Source organism: Zalophus californianus, chromosome 15 (genome assembly GCF_009762305.2).
Source record: "Zalophus californianus isolate mZalCal1 chromosome 15, mZalCal1.pri.v2, whole genome shotgun sequence".
Lineage (NCBI taxonomy): Eukaryota > Metazoa > Chordata > Mammalia > Carnivora > Otariidae > Zalophus > Zalophus californianus.
The window spans coordinates 33,476,668-33,495,052 of record NC_045609.1 but is presented as its reverse complement, the minus strand read 5'-3'; the positions used below and the strand labels follow the sequence as shown (position 1 = coordinate 33,495,052).

Genomic DNA, 18,385 nt, shown 5'->3' with positions numbered 1-18,385 from the left:
AGGCAGAGGGAGAGGGAGAAGCAGGCTCCCCCCTGAGCAAGGAATCCGATTGGGACTTGATCCCAGGACCCTGGGATCATGACCTGAGCCAAAGGCAGACGCTTAATCGACTGAGCCATCCAGGCATCCTGACTGACCTCTTTCTATGGAAGATGAAGTTGTGGAAATCTTTTACACCCACACTTTTACCTCTCTTTTTTCTCAACTCTAAACTTAATGATATCCTGATGTTTTCTTAAGTCAATAATTACTGTTTCCATTATTAGGATTATATAAATATTATCACTGCTGAGCCATGAGGTTTACTATGAGAATGTTTCCTTTCCTGTATAATTTCCTGGCTTGCCTGAAGTTAATGATTGTCTCCCACTCCTGAAGTTCATTCTTTAAAAACCAAACAGACTTATAAGGGTTTTATTATTTTGGGCACCTGGGTGGCTCAGTTGGTTAAGCGACTGCCTTCGGCTCAGGTCATGATCCTGGAGTCCCGGGATCGAGTCCCGTATCGGGCTCCCTGCTCAGCAGGGAGTCTGCTTCTCCCTCTGACCCTCTTCCCTCTCGTGCTATCTCTCGTTCTCTCTCTCTCTCAAATAAATAAATAAAATCTTTAAAAAAATGTTTAAGAAAAAGGGTTTTATTATTTTTTTATTTTTTATTTTTTTAAAGATTTTGTTTATTTATTTGACAGAGAGAGAGACAGAGAGAGAGGAAACACAAGCAGGGGAGTGGGAGAGGGAGAAGCAGGCTTCCCGCTGAGCAGGGAGCCTGATGCAGGCCTTGATCCCAGAACCCTGGGATCATGACCTGAGCCGAAGGCAGACGCTTAACAACTGAGCCACGCAGGCGCCCCACTTATAAGGGTTTTAGATTTATAGGAAAATTATAAGGATAGAAGAGAGGGTTATTCTATAGCCCACACCAGGTTTCCCCTACCAGTAACATTTTTATATTAGTGGGGTATATTTGTTACAGTTAATGAACCAATGAGCTAGAGTTCATACTTAATTCAGATTTCTTTAGTTATTACCCAGTCTCCTATTCCTGTTCTATGATCCCACATTCTATTTTTTTTGAAGATTTATTTATTTATTTGAGAGAGCGAGAATGAGAGAGAGAGAGTACATGAGAGGGGGGAGGGTCAGAGGGAGAAGCAGGCTCCTTGCTGAGCAGGGAGCCTGATGTGGGACTCGACCCCGGGACTCCGGGATCATGACCTGAGCCGAAGGCAGTCGCTTAACCAACTGAGCCACCCAGACGCCCCCCACATTCTATTTTTATTAAAGATTTTATTTTTAGGTAATCTCTACACCCAACTTGAGGCTTGAACTCACAACTCCAGGATCAAGAGTCATATACTCCACCAACTAAGCCAGCCAGGCGCCCCGCCCACGTTCTATTCTGCAGTTATGTCTCCTTACATCTAAGTCTGACTGTTTTTCAAACATCCATGTTTCTGATGACCTTGACAGTTTTGAGGTGTGCTGGTTGAGTATTTTTGTAGAATGTCACTCAATCAGGATTTGTCTGATAGCCTTCTCATGGTTAGACTGGGGTTTTATGTTTTTGAGAGGAAGATCGTAGGAAGAAAGTGCCATTTTCATTTTTCAGTATGTCTCTGTCTGCTTCAGTTTGTTTTTCTTTCCTGGAGGCATTTCTTCTAGAACCTTCTGCTCCAGTTTGGATTTGGTGTTGCCTGCTAATTGTCATCCAGAGATGTACCTTCATTCACTTTTTTCCTTGAGATTCTTTTTTTTTTTTTAAAGATTTTATTTATTTATTTGAGAGAGAAAGAATGAGAGATAGAGAGCACGAGAGGGAAGAGGGTCAGAGGGAGGAGCAGACTCCCTGCCGAGCAGGGAGCCCAATGCGGGACTCGATCCCGGGACTCCAGGATCATGACCTGAGCCGAAGGCAGTCGCTTAACCAACTGAGCCACCCAGGCGCCCTTTCCTTGAGATTCTTTTCAAGGTTCTTCTGTACTGGATTTCTCTTCCCTGGATCTCTTTTCTTCTTCCTCCTCCCTTCCCCCTCTGACTGGGTGCAAACATGCCAGGAGTTGAGGGGCAGTCTCAGGATTTCGGAAACTCAATCTCCTTTTCAAGTTTTATGTCTCATCCCTGCTGTCTACTTTGCCTAATGTCTCTGACCTCAAGGCCTTTCTAGTTCAGTTCAACAGCAGGTTGCTAGAGAAGGGATGCTCACTGACCCTGCCAGAGGACAGAAGGGACCTGTGGGCCCAACATTCTTTGTATATTAGACTATCAACTTACCTGTTTTCAGCTCACTCCTCAGCTTCTAACACACCCGGTACCTTCAGTTACTGATGTTTTTCAGTTTCTGCAACAATCAGCTTGCTGCTTGTTGGTTTCTCCTTTGACGAGACAGATTTCAATTTCTCTTTCTCTGTTTTACCAAATTAGTGACTAGTCTTCCATCTATTTTGCATCATTTTAGTCTTTTCCCTTTCCATCTTTATCCACATGTAATAAATCATTTGAACCTTTTGATTCCACCTCCTAATTATCCAGGAAGTTTACTCCCTATCTGTCCATTCTCATTGCCATGGTTTTAATGTAGGCCCTCATCATTTTCCTCCTATACTGTTACAATAAAAGTCTGTGTGTTCTCCATGGTTTTCATCTTTTTCCACAACCACTGCTCTCCCCATTTTCTTTCTAAAACATAATCTTACTTTTTTCACTTCTCTGTTTAAAATTCTTTGAAGAGTTTCCTGTTACTTGCTAAAATAAACTCCAAACTCTTCAAATACTATCCTCCTTCAAAATCTGGACCCTGCATACCTTTTCCAGTCCCATTCCTTGCCACCATCCCCAACATGGTATTCTACCTTGCAGAGCAAACTATGTTCTGACACACCTTCAGAACTTCTCATAACTTCTTTCCTTTTCCTAAACATCACTCCATTTCCCCCGTTCTGGAAAAGTGTTTGCTTATCCACCCAAGCTCAGATCAAACATCACCTCAGAGAAGCCTCTCCCAATCCCCAAAATGAATTAGCTCATTCTCTTCTCTATGCCCTCATAGCCCCTCTCACAAACCCCTGTTACAGCCCTTTTATATTGTGTGGCGATGGTTGAGGAGTCTATTTCTCACACAGCCTGTCCTTCCCATCTTTGTGCCTTTCTTTTTCTTACCCTCCCGCTACCTCTCAGGTTATAGCATGATACCTTTTTTTTTTTTAAAGATTTTATTTATTTATTTGAGAGAGAATGAGAGATAGAGAGCACGAGAGGGAAGAGGGTCAGAGGGAGAAGCAGACTCCCCGCTGAGCAGGGAGCCGGATGCGGGACTCGATCCCAGGACTCCAGGATCATGACCTGAGCCAAAGGCAGTCGCTTAACCAACTGAGCCACCCAGGCGCCCAATAGCATGATACCTTTAACACAGTAGGGCAACTAACATATATTGAGCACTTAGGCTCTTAATAAATACTTGTTGAATAAATGAAGGCAACACATGAGAGATTTCAGGATGCCTGAGAATCCCTACTGATGCAGTTTCTGAAGGTTGGTGAGGTCCGGAGCTGATCTTTTTGATGCAAAAAAGTGGTTTTATTAAAGCATAGGGACGGGACCCCTGGGCAGAAAGAGCTGCTGCCCTGGGGTTGTGAGGAATGGCTGATTATATACTATGGGATTGGGGGAGATAAAGAAAAAGGGAGGTGCCCAAAAGGACTTTCATATACTAAAGAAGACCCTCAGGATACTGGAGACCTTGCTATTATCAAGATAAGGTTGTTTTTCCCTCTAGCACAACATTAACATTAAGATAGTTGGAAGAAGGGCCGCCTGGGTGGCTCAGTCAGTTAAGCGGCTGCCTTCAGCTCAGGTCATGACCCTGGGATTGAGTCCGGCATCAGGCTCTCTGCTCACCGGGGAGGCTGCTTCTCCTTCTCCCTCTGCCTGTCTCTCTCTCTCTCATATAAATAAATAACATCTTAAAAAAAGAGAGAGAGAGAGTTGGAAGTTTCCTGGAGGAATGTCACACATGTCCCACCCAGGAGTGGGGTGGGGGGAGGTTGCTGGCTGTCAGCTTGTGCTTTGTCCTCAGCTGGCCTTCTGCTCCCTCATCACCTACCCTTGGGATTTTCTGAGGTCCTTATTTTAGGGGTTTACACAAAAATATGCCTGCAAGCACAGGTGTGCATTTCCTTAATTGTGACTAATGACAAGACAGGCAGATAAACTTCAGAACGGCAGGGCTATAACTTAGGCAGACTTGCCTGTAAGACAGTTTTTTTTTTTTTTTTTTTTTTAAGATTTTATTTGTCAGAGAGTGAGAGAGCAAGCAGGGGGACTGGCAGACAGAGCAGGCAGAGGGAGAAGCAGGCCTCCCACTGAGCAGGGAGCCCGATGCGGGACTTGATCCCAGCACCCTGGGATCCCAGACCCTGACTCTCAACCAGCTGAGGCACACAGGCGTCCCTGACTGTAAGACATTTTGAGGCTGGCTAGATTGTAATCTCCAGAAAGTGGGAATTTTTATCTTTTTGTTTACTGTTGTATCCTCAGTGCCTGGTACATAGTAAATACTTGTCTTAGGGCACCAACAGGAAATTGATGGCACACTGGAAATAGGATAACTCGAGGAGAGACCATTTATAAAGGTGTAGGTGGGGTGTAGGGGAATCACAAATGATAGCAAAATGGGGCGCCTGGGTGGTTCAGTTGGTTAAGCGTCTGCCCTCGGCTCAGGTCGTGATCCCAGGGTCCTGGGATCGAGCCCCACATCGGGCTCCCTGCTCCGCGGGAAGCCTGCTTCTCCCTCTCTCACTCCCCGTGCTTGTGTTCCCTCTCTTGCTTTCTCTCTGTCAAATGAATAAATAAAATCTTAAAAAAGAAAATGACAGCAAAATAGCCCAGGGCTTATAACGGTGAGAAGCTGTTACACCAGCCTAGGTCTAAAACGGAGAAGTTATACAGACTTGGCTACCCTGCCCTTGAAAAGAACAATGACTGGCAGTCACGGCCAACTGGTTGCTGGAAAGGCCCCCTCCATGAGGGTAACCTCAGTCCAAATCACAAGGTTCAAGAGTACGTGGAAGAACTCCAACTCAATGCCTGGCATTAACACAAAAGGACTCTAATCTAGTATGGGGATCAAGCAGCAAGAATCTCTAAGCCAAGGTTGGCAAATGCATGGCATACACACCACCACCTTTTCCTTCCGCATTTCCCAATCTTGCCCTGAAGGCCGACTTTCTTTGTGAATTACAGTTCTCTTTCTTACTTCACCCAGAAAAGGCCCCACAGTACTTTTTTGTTTTGTAAGGTGTAAAATGCTCCAGGTAGCGAGCGACTGCAGGTAAATTGCTGTTACCGGATAGGAAACCTATTTGCCAAACTGGCTCGGGTCAAATAAGAATAGAAGTAGGGTTAGTAGGGGTCTTTCCAGTTTGAAATAGGTCCCTGGCAATCAGCTGGGGATACAAAGGTTGGATCAGCTCCCGGGAGAAGAAACTGCCAAGTGCTAGACTAAGCAGATTTTGGGGGGCTCCAGACAGCCAGGCTAAAGTTCAAGTTAGGATTCTGGTCCTAAGGGAGGGAATGATGCAAATCACCAATCAAAGCAGAAATTCTACAAACTGGTCAAAACAATTGAGAGTTGAGGAAAAGGCATAGAGGACATGTTTTTCAGAGTAAGATTGATTTCAGACTCATTTGCTGGTGGAAATGATATTTCTAATCTGTTATTGGGGATGGTGTGGACGGACGCCAGAAGTTGGCATAACTGAACTCACAACAGCCATATTTTATTTTATTTTATTTTTTTAAAGATTTTATTCATTTGACACAGAGAGACACAGCGAGAGAGGGAACACAAGCAGGGGGAGTGGGAGGGGGAGAAGCAGGCTTCCCGTGGAGCAGGGAGCCGGATGTGGGACTCGATCCCAGGACCCTGGGATCATGACCTGAGCCGAAGGCAGACGCTTAACGACTGAGCCACCCAGGTGCCCCACAACAGCCATATTTTAGGTACCTGCAGCTAAGCAGGGAAAGATAGGGAAAGGAGTAGTAATCTGCTTTTTTTCTTCTCCTCTCCTTTTAAAAATGATTCTAAATTAAGCAAGTTTATGCTGTGAATGTTTAATTAAAACAAGTGTATGAGATCATAATAACTACAATTTACTGAGTATCTACAGTTTTATGCTTTAGATGTATTCTCATTAATCTACATAACAACTGTATAAGGTAGATATAATTATACTTACCTTATAGATGAGGAAATGGAAGTTTAGAGTAATAAAACAAATAAGTTGTAACTTTAAGGTTTCGATCCAAGCTTACTTGGCTTTAAAGCCTGAATTATTTCTGGTACTTTAGAGGCCTATGCTATCCTGTTGAGACCCATGATTTCAACCAACCTCATCTTGGATTACTCTGGGTCATTATAAATGATGAGGACAAGCAAACTTAATATGGTAAGGCCAAAGGAGGGTAGATATTAGCAAATTACAAAATATCAGCATGGTTAAGAATAACCAGAATAGGGGCGCCTGGGTGGCTCAGTCATTAAGCATCTGCCTTCGGCTCAGGTCATGATCCCAGGGACCTGGGATCGAGCCCCACGTCAGGCTCCCTGCTCCACGGGAAGCCTGCTTCTCCCTCTCCCACTCCCCCTGCTTGTGTTCCCTCTCTCGCTGTTTCTCTCTCTGTCAAATAAATAAATAAAATCTTAAAAAAAAAAAAAAGAATAACCAGAATATTTTATTCATCTTTAAATTTTTTTATGTTAAATATTGTACCTGCCCATACTCAAAGTACTTTCTAAGAGAAATCGTCTCACTCATGGTTTCTGAGGACAGGGCAATTTTTACTATGCTATTTTTCTCTTGCATACTTCCCAGATGTGTGCCCCAGAGACAGGCAACTGTCCTAAGAGCTGCCAGTCCTTCAGCTAGCCTGGGACCTCCCACACAGCCTGAAACAAAGTAAGACACTTGCCTGAGATTTTCTTACTTAGATATTGGAATTTGCAAATACGGAGAATGTTAGGGAAGGGTAGAATGGGAGGCTTGGTGGATCATGGCAAACCAAAGCAGAGGCTATGAAATAAAACACACAAAAAAAACAAGATAAACAAATACGTAACTCAGGGTTCTAACAAGAAACAAAAGACGTGCAAATGATAAGTTGAGGAGAGTTTATCTACAAAGGAACTAATTAGAAATGTGTGGGCAGGGTGTAAGGAGCTATAGGGATAGCAGAGGAACATAATCTGGGTAGCAAGGGAGCTATTACCAACCCTAGACCTGAAGGGGCATGGGAGAGAAGAGGTTGGCGGGGAAGGCTGTGCACTTTGAGAGGAGCAGTGATCTTTGGTTGAGGGACAGTGTGCCTAAAGTGACCTTGCAAAGAGGGAGGATAAATTCACTGACCTCATTCTGTATAGGTCAGGATTTCAGGAAAGAGGGCCCTGTGGTGAGGGATGAAAAGTGGATCTGGAGGAGCAAACTGAAGATATTTTAGAAAAATAAAACAATGAGTAGAGGGAGGAGAACAGAACAGACATGCAGAGAGAAAAAGTTCCTGTAAAAGAAAAAGAGACGCTACCCAGAAGGAAGACTGAAAGGGTAGCTAATTCCTAGAATTGCCTCAGCTCTTGATGACTTTCCAGTTTGAAATCCAGTTCCAATTTTAGTCTAGGCATAGCTTTACAATAGACTCTCTTCCTTTAAAATAGTCTATGAGCAATTCATGGTTTCTTGTAGCCCTTATAAAATGCTGGGTACAATGAAAGTAGTTTATTCCTCTTAGAAATCCTGCAAATAGGGGTGCCTGGATGGCTCAGTCAGTTAAGCATCCCCAACTCTTGATCTCAGCTCAGGCCCTTATCTCACAGTTGTAAGTTCAAGCCCTGCCTTGGGCTCCACGCAGGGCATGGAGCCTACTTTAAAAAAAGAAAAAAGAAATCTGCAAACAAAGACATTTGAGACACATAGGCCACTTACTGAGAAAGAATCATGGTACTCTCCTCAGCCTTTTTAAAGTGTCCAGATTTAAAAATAAAGGTGTCAGTGTTGTGAAAACCACTTACGGTCAAAATTGAGAAATTATAAAAGTGACCTAATTAAGTGAACTCTCTTGAATTATGGAAAACAAGCTGCTCTTTGAAAAAATCACAGACCATTCTATAAGAAATTAAAACAATAACAATTTTCTTCTTTAATCACCTCTCCCCCAGCTTTATTGATTTATCAATATACCAAACTACGCATTTAAAATAAAAAATTTGATATATGTAATATGTCAATTTTGATATATGTATTCATCACCACAGTCAAAATAACATTTCCATCCACTCCAAAATTTCTTGTACCTCTTTGTAATCTCTCCCTCTACTTACATACCCAGGAAACCATTCATTTACTTTCTGCCACTTTGCATTTTCTACAATTTTATATAATTAGATCAAGCCATATATTCTTTTGTCTGCCTTTTTTCTTTTTTTTTTAAGAAGAGATTTTCTTGGGGCACTTGAGTGGCTCAGTCGTTAAGCATCTGCCTTTGGCTCAGGTCATGATCCCAGGGTCCTGGGATCGAGCGCCGCATCGGGCTCCCTGCTCTGCGGGAAGCCTGCTTCTCCCTTTCCCACTCGCCCTGCTTGTGTTCCCTCTTTCGCTGTGTCTCTCTCTGTCAAATAAATAAATAAAAAATCTTTTAAAAAAAAAAGAGATTTTCTTTTTTTTTAAGATTTTAATTATTTATTTGAGAGAGAGGAAGAGAGAGAAAGTGCACGAGCAGGGGGAGGAGCAGAGGGAGAAGGAGAAACAGACTCCCCACTGAGCAGGGAGCCCGATGTGGGACTCGATCCCAGGACTCCAGCATCATGACCTGAGCCGAAGGCAGTCACTTAACCGACTGAGCCACCCAGACACTCCTTACCTGCCTTTTTTCAGTCTGCAGAATTTTTCTGAGATTCAACTATTTTGTTATGTGTATCAATAATAATTCTTTCTTTTTTATTGCTGAATAGTTTGTCCTTATATGAATATACCTCAATTTCTCCATTCATGTCTTTTTTTAAAAAAGATTTATTTGAGAGAGGACATGCATGCACATGGGTGGGGGGAGGGGCAGAGGGAGAGAGACAGAATCTCAAGTAGACTCTGTGCTGAGCCTGATGTGGGGCTCGATCTCATAACCCCAAGATCATGACCTACACCGAAAGCAAGAGTCAGATGCTTTAACCAATTGAGCCACCCAGGCGCCCATTCATGTCTTTTTTTAAAATTAAGGTATAATTGACATAAGACATTATCTTAGTTTCAGGTATATGACATAATGATTTGATATTTGTATATATTGCAAAATTACCACCACAATAAATCTAGTTAATATCTGTCACCACATATAGTTGCAGAATTTTTTTTTTTAAAGATTTTATTTATTTGACAGAGAGAGACACAGCGAGAGAGGGAACATAAGCAGGGGGAGTGGGAGAGGGAGAAGCAGGCTTCCCGCCGAGCAGGGAGCCCGATGCGGGGCTCGATCCCAGGACCCTGGGATCATGACCCGAGCTGAAGGCAGACACTTAACGACTGAGCCACCCAGGCACCCCAGTTGCAGAATTTTTTTCTTGAGAGGACTTTTAAGATTTACTCTCTTAGCAACTTTCAAACATGCAATATAGTGTTATTAACTATAGTTGCCACGCTGTACATTATATCCTCATGGCTTACTTATTTTATAACTAGTAGTTTGTATCTTTTGACTCCCTTCACCCAATTCACTTACCTTTCACCCCTTCCTCTGGCAACCTATAATCTATGAGATTATTATGATGATGATGTTTTTAAAGATTCTACATATAAGTGAGGCAGTGTGCCCAGTGGTCCTGTGGCTCTGTCTCTTGCTTCAACAGTGTTTGGACAGAACAAACCCAGGGACGCCCCTTCTACCAGCCTCCTACCACCTTCCAAACTTTTTTCCAGTGTTAACTTTCAGAACCATCTTCTTAGCCATCCTCTGCCTCCTGGACCAGCTAACACCCTATTTTGAGCTTAGCTCCTTATTACCAATCAACCATGAGCACCCAGATTTGTCAGAATTATTCTACCAAGGTGGAGGCCACCATCAGCTGCCTGGTCAACATGCATCTTCGGGCTTCCTACACCTACGTCTCTCTGGGCTTCCATTTTGAAGGTGATAATGTAGCTCTGGAGGACACCGGCCACTTCTTCCACAAGTCAGCGGAAGGGAAGCACGAGGGAGCTAAGCGTCTCTTGAAGATGCAAAACCAGTGCGGCAGCTGTGTCCTCTTCCAGGAAGTGCAAAAACGGTCCCAAGATGAGAGGGGCAAAGTCCTGGATACCATGGAAGCTGCCCTGGTTCTGGAAAAGAGCCTGAATCAGGCCCTTTTGGATCTGCATGCTCTGGGTTCTGCCCATGCAGACCCCCATCTCTGTGACTTCCTGGAGAACCACTTCTAGATGAGGAGGTGAAACTCATCCAAAAATGAGCCACCACCTGACTAACCTTTGCAGCCTGGGTGGTCCCAGGTGAGTAGCTCTTCAAAAGGCTCATTCTGAAGCATGACTAGGAGCCTCTGGGGCCTAGCAGCCTTTGAAGGGCCCCTCTGGCATCCCCCTGGTGCCAGGGCTTGTGCCTGAGGCTCTCCCTGCAGCCACTAGGCAACTTTTTTTTTTTTTTTTAAGATTTCATTTATTTATTTGACAGAGAGACACGGGGTGGGGGGGGGGGCACAAGCAGGGGGAGCCTGAGGTGGGGCTCTATTCCTGGACCCTGGAATCATGACCTGAGCCAAAGGCAGATGCTTAAAAAATGAGCCACTCAGGCACCCCACTAGGCAGCTTTTTAACCACCCCCTGGAGCCCTCTCCCAAGCCGTGGACCAAATGGAAATAATAAAGCTTTTTGCAGGGAAAAAAAAAGATTCGACATAGACCTGAGATCATAGGGTATTTGTCTTTCTATGTCTGATTTATTTCACTTAGTATAATGCCCTCAAGGTCTACCCATGCTGTCACAAAAGGGAAGATTTCATTCTTTTTTATGACTGAGTAAATATTCTACACCACGTCATTATCCATTCTTCCATCAAAGGACACTTAGCTTGTTTCCATTATCTTGGCTATTTGAAATAATGCTGTGACAAAAGTGAAGGCACATCTATCATTTTGAGTTAGTGTTTTTGTTTTCTTTAGATAAATACCCAGACTTAGAAATTGCTGGATAATTTGGTAGTTCTATTTTTAATTTTTTGAGTATCTCCATACTGTTTTCATTATTGGCTGCACCAATTTACATTCCCACCAACAGTGCATGAGGATTCCCTTTTCTCCACATCCTCACCAACACTAGTTATTTCTTGTCTTTTTGATAATAGTCATTCTAATAGGTGTGAGGTAATAGCTCATAGTGGTTTTGACCTTAATTTTCCTGATGTTGAGTGATATTGAGCACCTTTTCATGTACCTATTGGTCATGTCTATGTCTTCTTTGCAAAAATGTCTATTCAGATCCTCTGCACATTTAATAAGATGTTTTTTGCTATTGAGCTTTATGAGTTCTTTGTATATTTTAGATTGTAATTTCTTATTAAACAATTCGCAAATATTTCCTCCCATTCAGTAGATTGCCTTTTCATTTTGTTGATGGTTTCCTTTGCTGTACAGAAACTTTTTAGTGTGTCATCCCACTTGTTTATTTTTGCTTTTGTTGCCTTTGCTTTTGTGTCAAATCCAAAAAATCATTGCCAAGACCGATGTCAAGGAGCTTACCACCTGTTTTCTTGTAGGAGTTTTATGGTTTCAGGTCTTATATTCAAGTCTTTAATCCATTTTGCATTACTTTTTGTGTATAGTATGAGATAGTGGTCCAGTTTCATTCTTTTGCATGTGGCTGTCCAGTTTTTCCAACACCATTTATTGAAGAGACTGTCCTTTTCCCAATGTGTATCCTTGGCTCCTTTGTCATAAATTAGTTGACTTGGTTTTGGTTTATTTCTGGGTTCTCTTTTCTACTCCACTGATCTATGTGTCTCTTTTTATGCCAATACCATACTGTTTTGATTACTGTAGTTTTGTAGTATAGTTTGAAATCAGGATGCATAGTGCCTCCAGTTTTGTTCTTCTTTCTCAAGGTAGTTTTGGCTATTATACAACTGGTAATTTTAACGTAGGAAATAGGAATAATATTTTTATGGGAGACCAAGAGATGTTAAAAGCAATTGCTTCAGTAAATGGAAATTCAAAGCACTAGACCTGGAGTTAGTGATCTCGGTTGGTCATTCACTGGCTATGGGATTTGGGTCCAATAACTTTAAACTTGCTGAGCTTTGATTCCCTCATTTGTAAAAGATTAATAATACTTGCCTTGCACGGTTTTGTGAGGATTAAATGAGATAATTTATATATTTAACTCTGTTTATTTTTTTATTTTTATTTTTTTTTAAAGATTTTATTTATTTATTCATGAGAGAGAGAGAGAGAGAAGCAGAGGGAGAAGCAGGCTCCCAAGGAGCAGGGAGCCCAATGCGGGACTCTATCCCAGGACCCTGGGATCATGACCTGAGCCGAAGGCAGACGCTTAACCATCTGAGCCACCCAGGTGCCCTTTAACTCTGTTTATATATTAACTTTGATTACTGTGAAAGTACAGGAAAGAACATTAAAAGTTAGGTCCTCTTTGTGGACTGCTATATCGAGGGCCAAAAGACATGATCAAGGATCACAGCTCTGAGCAAAAAGATAAAATAAGTTGGTCAATGTTTCTTCCTCCTCATCCTCCACTTCCTCCTGTCCCTCTTCCCCTCCCCCCACCCCTTCTCCCTCTCCCCCCCACCCCTTCTCCCTCTCCCCCCCACCCCTTCTCCCTCTCCCCCCCACCCCTTCTCCCTCTCCCCCCCACCCCTTCTCCCTCTTCCCCCCACCCCTTCTCCCTCTTCCCCCCACCCCTTCTCCCTCTCCCTCCCCACCCCTTCTCCCTCCCCCTAGCTGTTTGTCACTGTTGCTGCAGGGTGTCTCTTTCTTCTTCTTCTTCTTTTTTTAAAGATTTTATTTATTTATTTATTTGAGAGAGAGAGAATGAGAGATAGCACGAGAGGGAAGAGGGTCAGAGGGAGAAGCAGACTCCCTGCTGAGCAGGGAGCCCGATGTGGACTCGATCCTGGGACTCCAGGATCATGACCTGAGCCGAAGGCAGTCGCTTAACCAACTGAGCCACCCAGGCGCCCCTGTCTCTTTCTTCTTGAGGGCAAGATCCATTTCCTTTCTTCTGCTATCATATTACTTAATGTATTATTCTTATATCAGATTCTCCACGAATATTTATTGAGGTAATAATACATACTTGTGCAGTGCTTTATAGATTACAAGGCATTTTCAGATACATTATCTCGTCCTGACCCTCAAAATTTCCCAGGGAATTAGAGATAACAGATAATATTATCCCCATTATCAGATGAGGTAACGAAGGATCAGAGAGGTGAAAACTAGCTGAGATAATAAAGTAGTTCTTTACAGCTCAGAGTGCCTTCACCTTGACATACTTCCTACCAACATTCTTGACGGGATTCAGGTGGTTTCTTCAGCCTCCAATTAATACTAATATATAAAATCTTTGCGGGGTAAGGACTGAACTTTATTTTTAGGGAACTAACAGCTGGTGGCATCTTGATGCTTATACTGCAATATATGTTTTTAAAGGCAACCACATGAGACCTGAAATTTCAGGATATAGTATTAGGACTTCCTTCCTCCTAAATACAAGTCTGAGCAAAATAAGAATTTAAAGTTACTGTAAGTACTCCATACCAGTTGAAAGCATTTTCTTTCTAGAACATTGTTTCTAATTTAACTTGTATGCTAAACATTGCCTGAGGATTAATCATATCCACTTTTTCTTATCTCATCATTTTTTAAAAGATTTTATTTATTTATTTGAGAGAGAGAGAGCAGAGGGAGAAGGGCAGAGGGGAAAGGAGAGGAGCAGAGTGGGGAGGGAAAGGGAAAGGGAGAGAATCTCAAGCAGACTCTCCACTGAGCGTGGAGCCCTATTTGGGGCTCGATCTCACGACCCAAACCGGAGATCATGACCTGAGCCGAAACCAAGAGTCAGATGCCCAACTGACTGAGCCACCCAGGCACCCCGACATTTTTTTTGACCTATTGCAAAGATATTTGCAACATAATATATCCATTTTGCATTTTTTACCTATTTAGAAAGTTCAAGGTTTTCATTTTTCTTTTGGGCTAATCTTGCTTCTCCTAACTCTCTCCTAAAAGAGTTTTTTTTTTTTTTTTTTTGTCCTTTAGATAAAAGAACATGAAATGGTTGGGGATGCTTCTTGTACAATCACTTTGTATTTCTTGGGGCACCTGGGAGGCTCAGTCGTTAGGCGTCTGCCTTCGGCTCAGGTCATGATCTCAGGGTCCTGGGATTGAGCCCCGCATCGTCCTCCCTGCTCCGCGGGAAGCCTGCTTCTCCCTCTCCCACTCCCCCTGCTTGTGTTCCCTCTCTCACTGTGTCTCTCTCTCTGTCAAATAAATAAATAAAATCTTTAAAAAAAGAAAAAGTCACTTTGTATTTCTATTGCTTGATCTTAAATTAGATGTTATCTCATAGGATCTAAATTTGTACTTTTTATGGTTAGCATATGACAAAGAGCTCGGCACATGCACCTCACACGGGATAAGCTGGACTGTGTACTCTTCATAATTAAAGTTGTTGATATTATTACTATAACTTATTTTGAAAATACAATGAAAACTATTTATTATAAAGAGGGACTCAATCTAGCTGGAGTACAATAATTCTAGCTCCTCTAATGAAAGTGAATTGTTAAAGAGATACAAAAAGATAATAAAAACTTAGGTAAATATTTTTCTATTTTTATTTTTTAATTAAAAATTATTTTAATTTTTTATTTATTTTTATATTTTTAATTTATTTTATATTTTTATTTTTAATAATTATATTTATTCATTTATTTTATAATTTATTTAAATTATATTTAATAATTTTAATTTAATTCTATTTTAATTTTTAATTAAATATTTTCCATTTTTCTATTCATTTTCTATTCATAAATATTCATTCTATTCATTTTCATATAAAGGAGATTTCATATTTCATAGTCTGAGTTTATAACAAGGCTTGTAATATATTTTCTCAAAATCTGGAAACTTATAAACCTAATTTTAAATTTTTTGATTAGTTTGATACTAAATGCTCTATTAACTAAGGAATGCTAACAGTTTTTAACTATAAGAATTATTGGCTGTGGCTATTTATTTATTTATGAGAGAGAGAGGGAGAGAGAGCACTAGTGTGCACATGCCTGTGAGCAAGGGGAGGGGCGGAGGAGAGGGGCAGAGGGGAAGGGAGAGGGACAAGCTGACTTGGCACTGAACAGAGAGCCCTACACCGGCCTCAGCTTGATCCCACAACCTGACCTGATCATGACCTGAACCGAAATAAAGTCAGATGCTTAACCAACTGAGCCACCCAGACATCCCGAGAATTATTGGGTGTATTTTATTTTATTTTTTTAAAGATTTTATTTATTTATTTATTTGACAGAGAGAGACACAGCGAGAGAGGGAACACAAGCAGGGGGAGTGGGAGAGGGAGAAGCAGGCTTCCGATGGAGCAGGGAGCCTGATGCAGGGCTCGATCCCAGGACCCTGGGATCATGACCTAAGCTGAAGGCACGCTTAATGACTGAGCCACCCAGGCGCCCCTACTGGCTGTATTTTAAATGTATTAGGTAGCACACCTGTCTTGTTCTATAGTTGGTAACAATCTTAGGATACTTTAGACTGATACTTTAGCAAGCCAAAATTGATAGATTAAGAAAGACAGACCTAAGTATATCCTTTAAGATTCTAAAGGTAATTACTGGGGCGCCTGGGTGGCTCAGTCGGTTAAGCATCTGCCTTCAGCCCAGGTCATGATCTCAGAGTTCTGGATTCAAGCCCTACTTTGGGCTCCTGGCTCCACAGGGAGTCTGCTTCTCCGTCTGCCTCTGCCCCTGGCCCCTACTCGTGGGTTCTCCCTCTCTCTCAAATAAATTTGAAAAGCTTAAAAATTAAAAAAAAAAAAGGTAATTACTAGAAGGAAACAACAAAAACTGAGGGGAAGAGTAGATAAAGTGAGAAGTAATTTAGGGGTGCTAAATTTTTTATCTTTCATAATTAGCAATCAATAGATGTTGTTCAAAGTTGAAAAGTCAAGAAATGTAAATATCTTTATTTTTATTTTATAACTTGCAGTCCTGTTTAAAAATGTTTAGTCATGTGCAAACATTACTTATATGATTAAAAAATTAAAACATGTCATAGTACTATTTTTAAAATACCACTTAGCTAGAACAAGTATTTTGAGCTCCAATTCTCTATCCCTAAACTGATTCAGGAGACAGGAAAGTGGTTTCCCAGGGATGTGGTTGTACTTTGCTGCTGGGGCTCAGAAGAAAGCCTTATATAGGCTGTGGATTATGTTCATTACTCCTCACTGAGCAACTAAAATAATTGGACTCTTTCTACCTATAGCATAAAGTGGAAAGCAGGGAGACAAAAGGAGGGGATTTGCCAGGCCTTGGTCAAGTAGTAATAGTTCCTTGATAGAGAAATATTTATCGCACTTATGGAGACATAGGACATTCAAGGATGGGAGTCCCTATCTGTGTATAGTTAGCATTGCTGATTAAATGCTTTAGCTTAGAAAGAAGTTAAGTTTTGAAGAGGCTGGAACCCTAGCACAGTATTTTACACATAGTGAGCACTTAGGAATTTTCTATTGAACTGAGAGAGGAATGTGTAATAATAGATATTGATGCGAATACTGAGCCCATCCCTATGAATTCAAAGCCATTTGAATTGAGAAGTCAGCCTGGAAAAACAAAGCAGGTTGATGAGGAGGAGCCACACCACTTGTTGGATTGGAAGGAGAACCGTCTAACATAGAAGGTGCCCAGAGGACCTGATGTTTGTTATTCCTTTTATTTTTATGAAACTTCCTTCTGATATAATCTGACTAGCATCCTGACTGTCTGATAAATAGATTTCCCAAGCATCTGGATGGAAGTTCAAGCCCAGCAAAGTATAACACACCTATAAAGTGTATCATAGTTTCATGACTACCTCTGACACATGAGTCATTACTGTAACTTCTTGTTGGTATGTGTACTTAGAAGTATTTACACTGTGTACATTATTGAAAACATGTCATCAAAATTTCAGTACAATTAATTACTGGTAAAGGAAGTTAAATCAGTCTCATTTTAGAGTAAACAACTGTACAGGATGAAGCTAAGTTTACCATGCTACAAAGTACGGTAGTTCAGTCCTTCATGCTTAAACAACTTTTATATTTATGAACAAAGAGGTTGTGCTGAGATGAGGATGCCCTAATGCTTCATTGTCTTCATTCAGGGTTCCCCGATAAGCATGCCTAAGATTCAAATGCAAGTAGTTTATTTGGAAGGGCAGGGGAATGGGGAAGTAAGATAGGAAAAGGAAGGCAGTCAATAAAGGGTGCATTATTAAGGTGGCTACTGAGGTAATATGGGAGGGGCACCAATAGACAACAAGACCAAATATACGACTAGCTTTCAGAACTGGGCTATGACTTTAATTTATTAAAAGACAAAACAAAACAGTGTATCATTTCTTGTGCATCCAGGTTTGTTAAGTGAGAATGACACTCATTTAGTTCACCTTGTTAATATTACTTAGTTTAGAAAGAAATTAAGTTTTGAAGAGGTTGGAACCCTAACACAGTATTTTGCACATGGTGAGCATTTGGTAATTTTCTACTGAATTGAGAGAGGAATGCATGATGACATATGATGATACAGCACTGGGCCCATCCCCATGAATCCAGAGTCATTTGAATTGAGAAGCTATCCTGGAAAAGATGGGGGTGGGGCGGGAAGCCCCACTCCTTAAGAATTATTCTAGACCCTTTATGATTCTGGATCACATCTCAGGGTCATCTTGCTAAGTATGTCAATCAGATTTATGGCAAAATATTCAAGTATGTGTTCTTTTTATTTTTATTTATTTATTTATTTTTTTAAACATGGTTTGCATCCTTTTATTTTTTAATTTTTTTTAAAGATTTTATTTATTTGACAGAGAGAGACATAGCAAGAGAGGGAACACAAGCAGGGGGAGTGGGAGAGGGAGAAGCAGGCTTCCCGCGGAGCAGGGAGCCCCCAATGCGGGGCTCGATCCCAGGACCCTGGGACCATGACCTGAGCCGAAGGCAGACGCTCAACGACTGAGCCACCCAGGCGCCCCACAAGTATGTGTTCTTTTTAAATTTTTATTTCAGGCATTTATTTTTTTACATTATGAAATATATCAGAAAATTGGACAATAGACACCTATATATTCA

At 41.6% G+C, this 18,385-nt stretch overlaps 1 pseudogene; it reads left to right on the top strand.

The window, feature by feature from the left end:
* The first annotated feature begins 10,048 nt into the window (after positions 1-10,048).
* Positions 10,049-10,482, top strand: LOC113923707 (annotated as a pseudogene).
* The last annotated feature ends 7,903 nt before the right edge of the window (positions 10,483-18,385 follow it).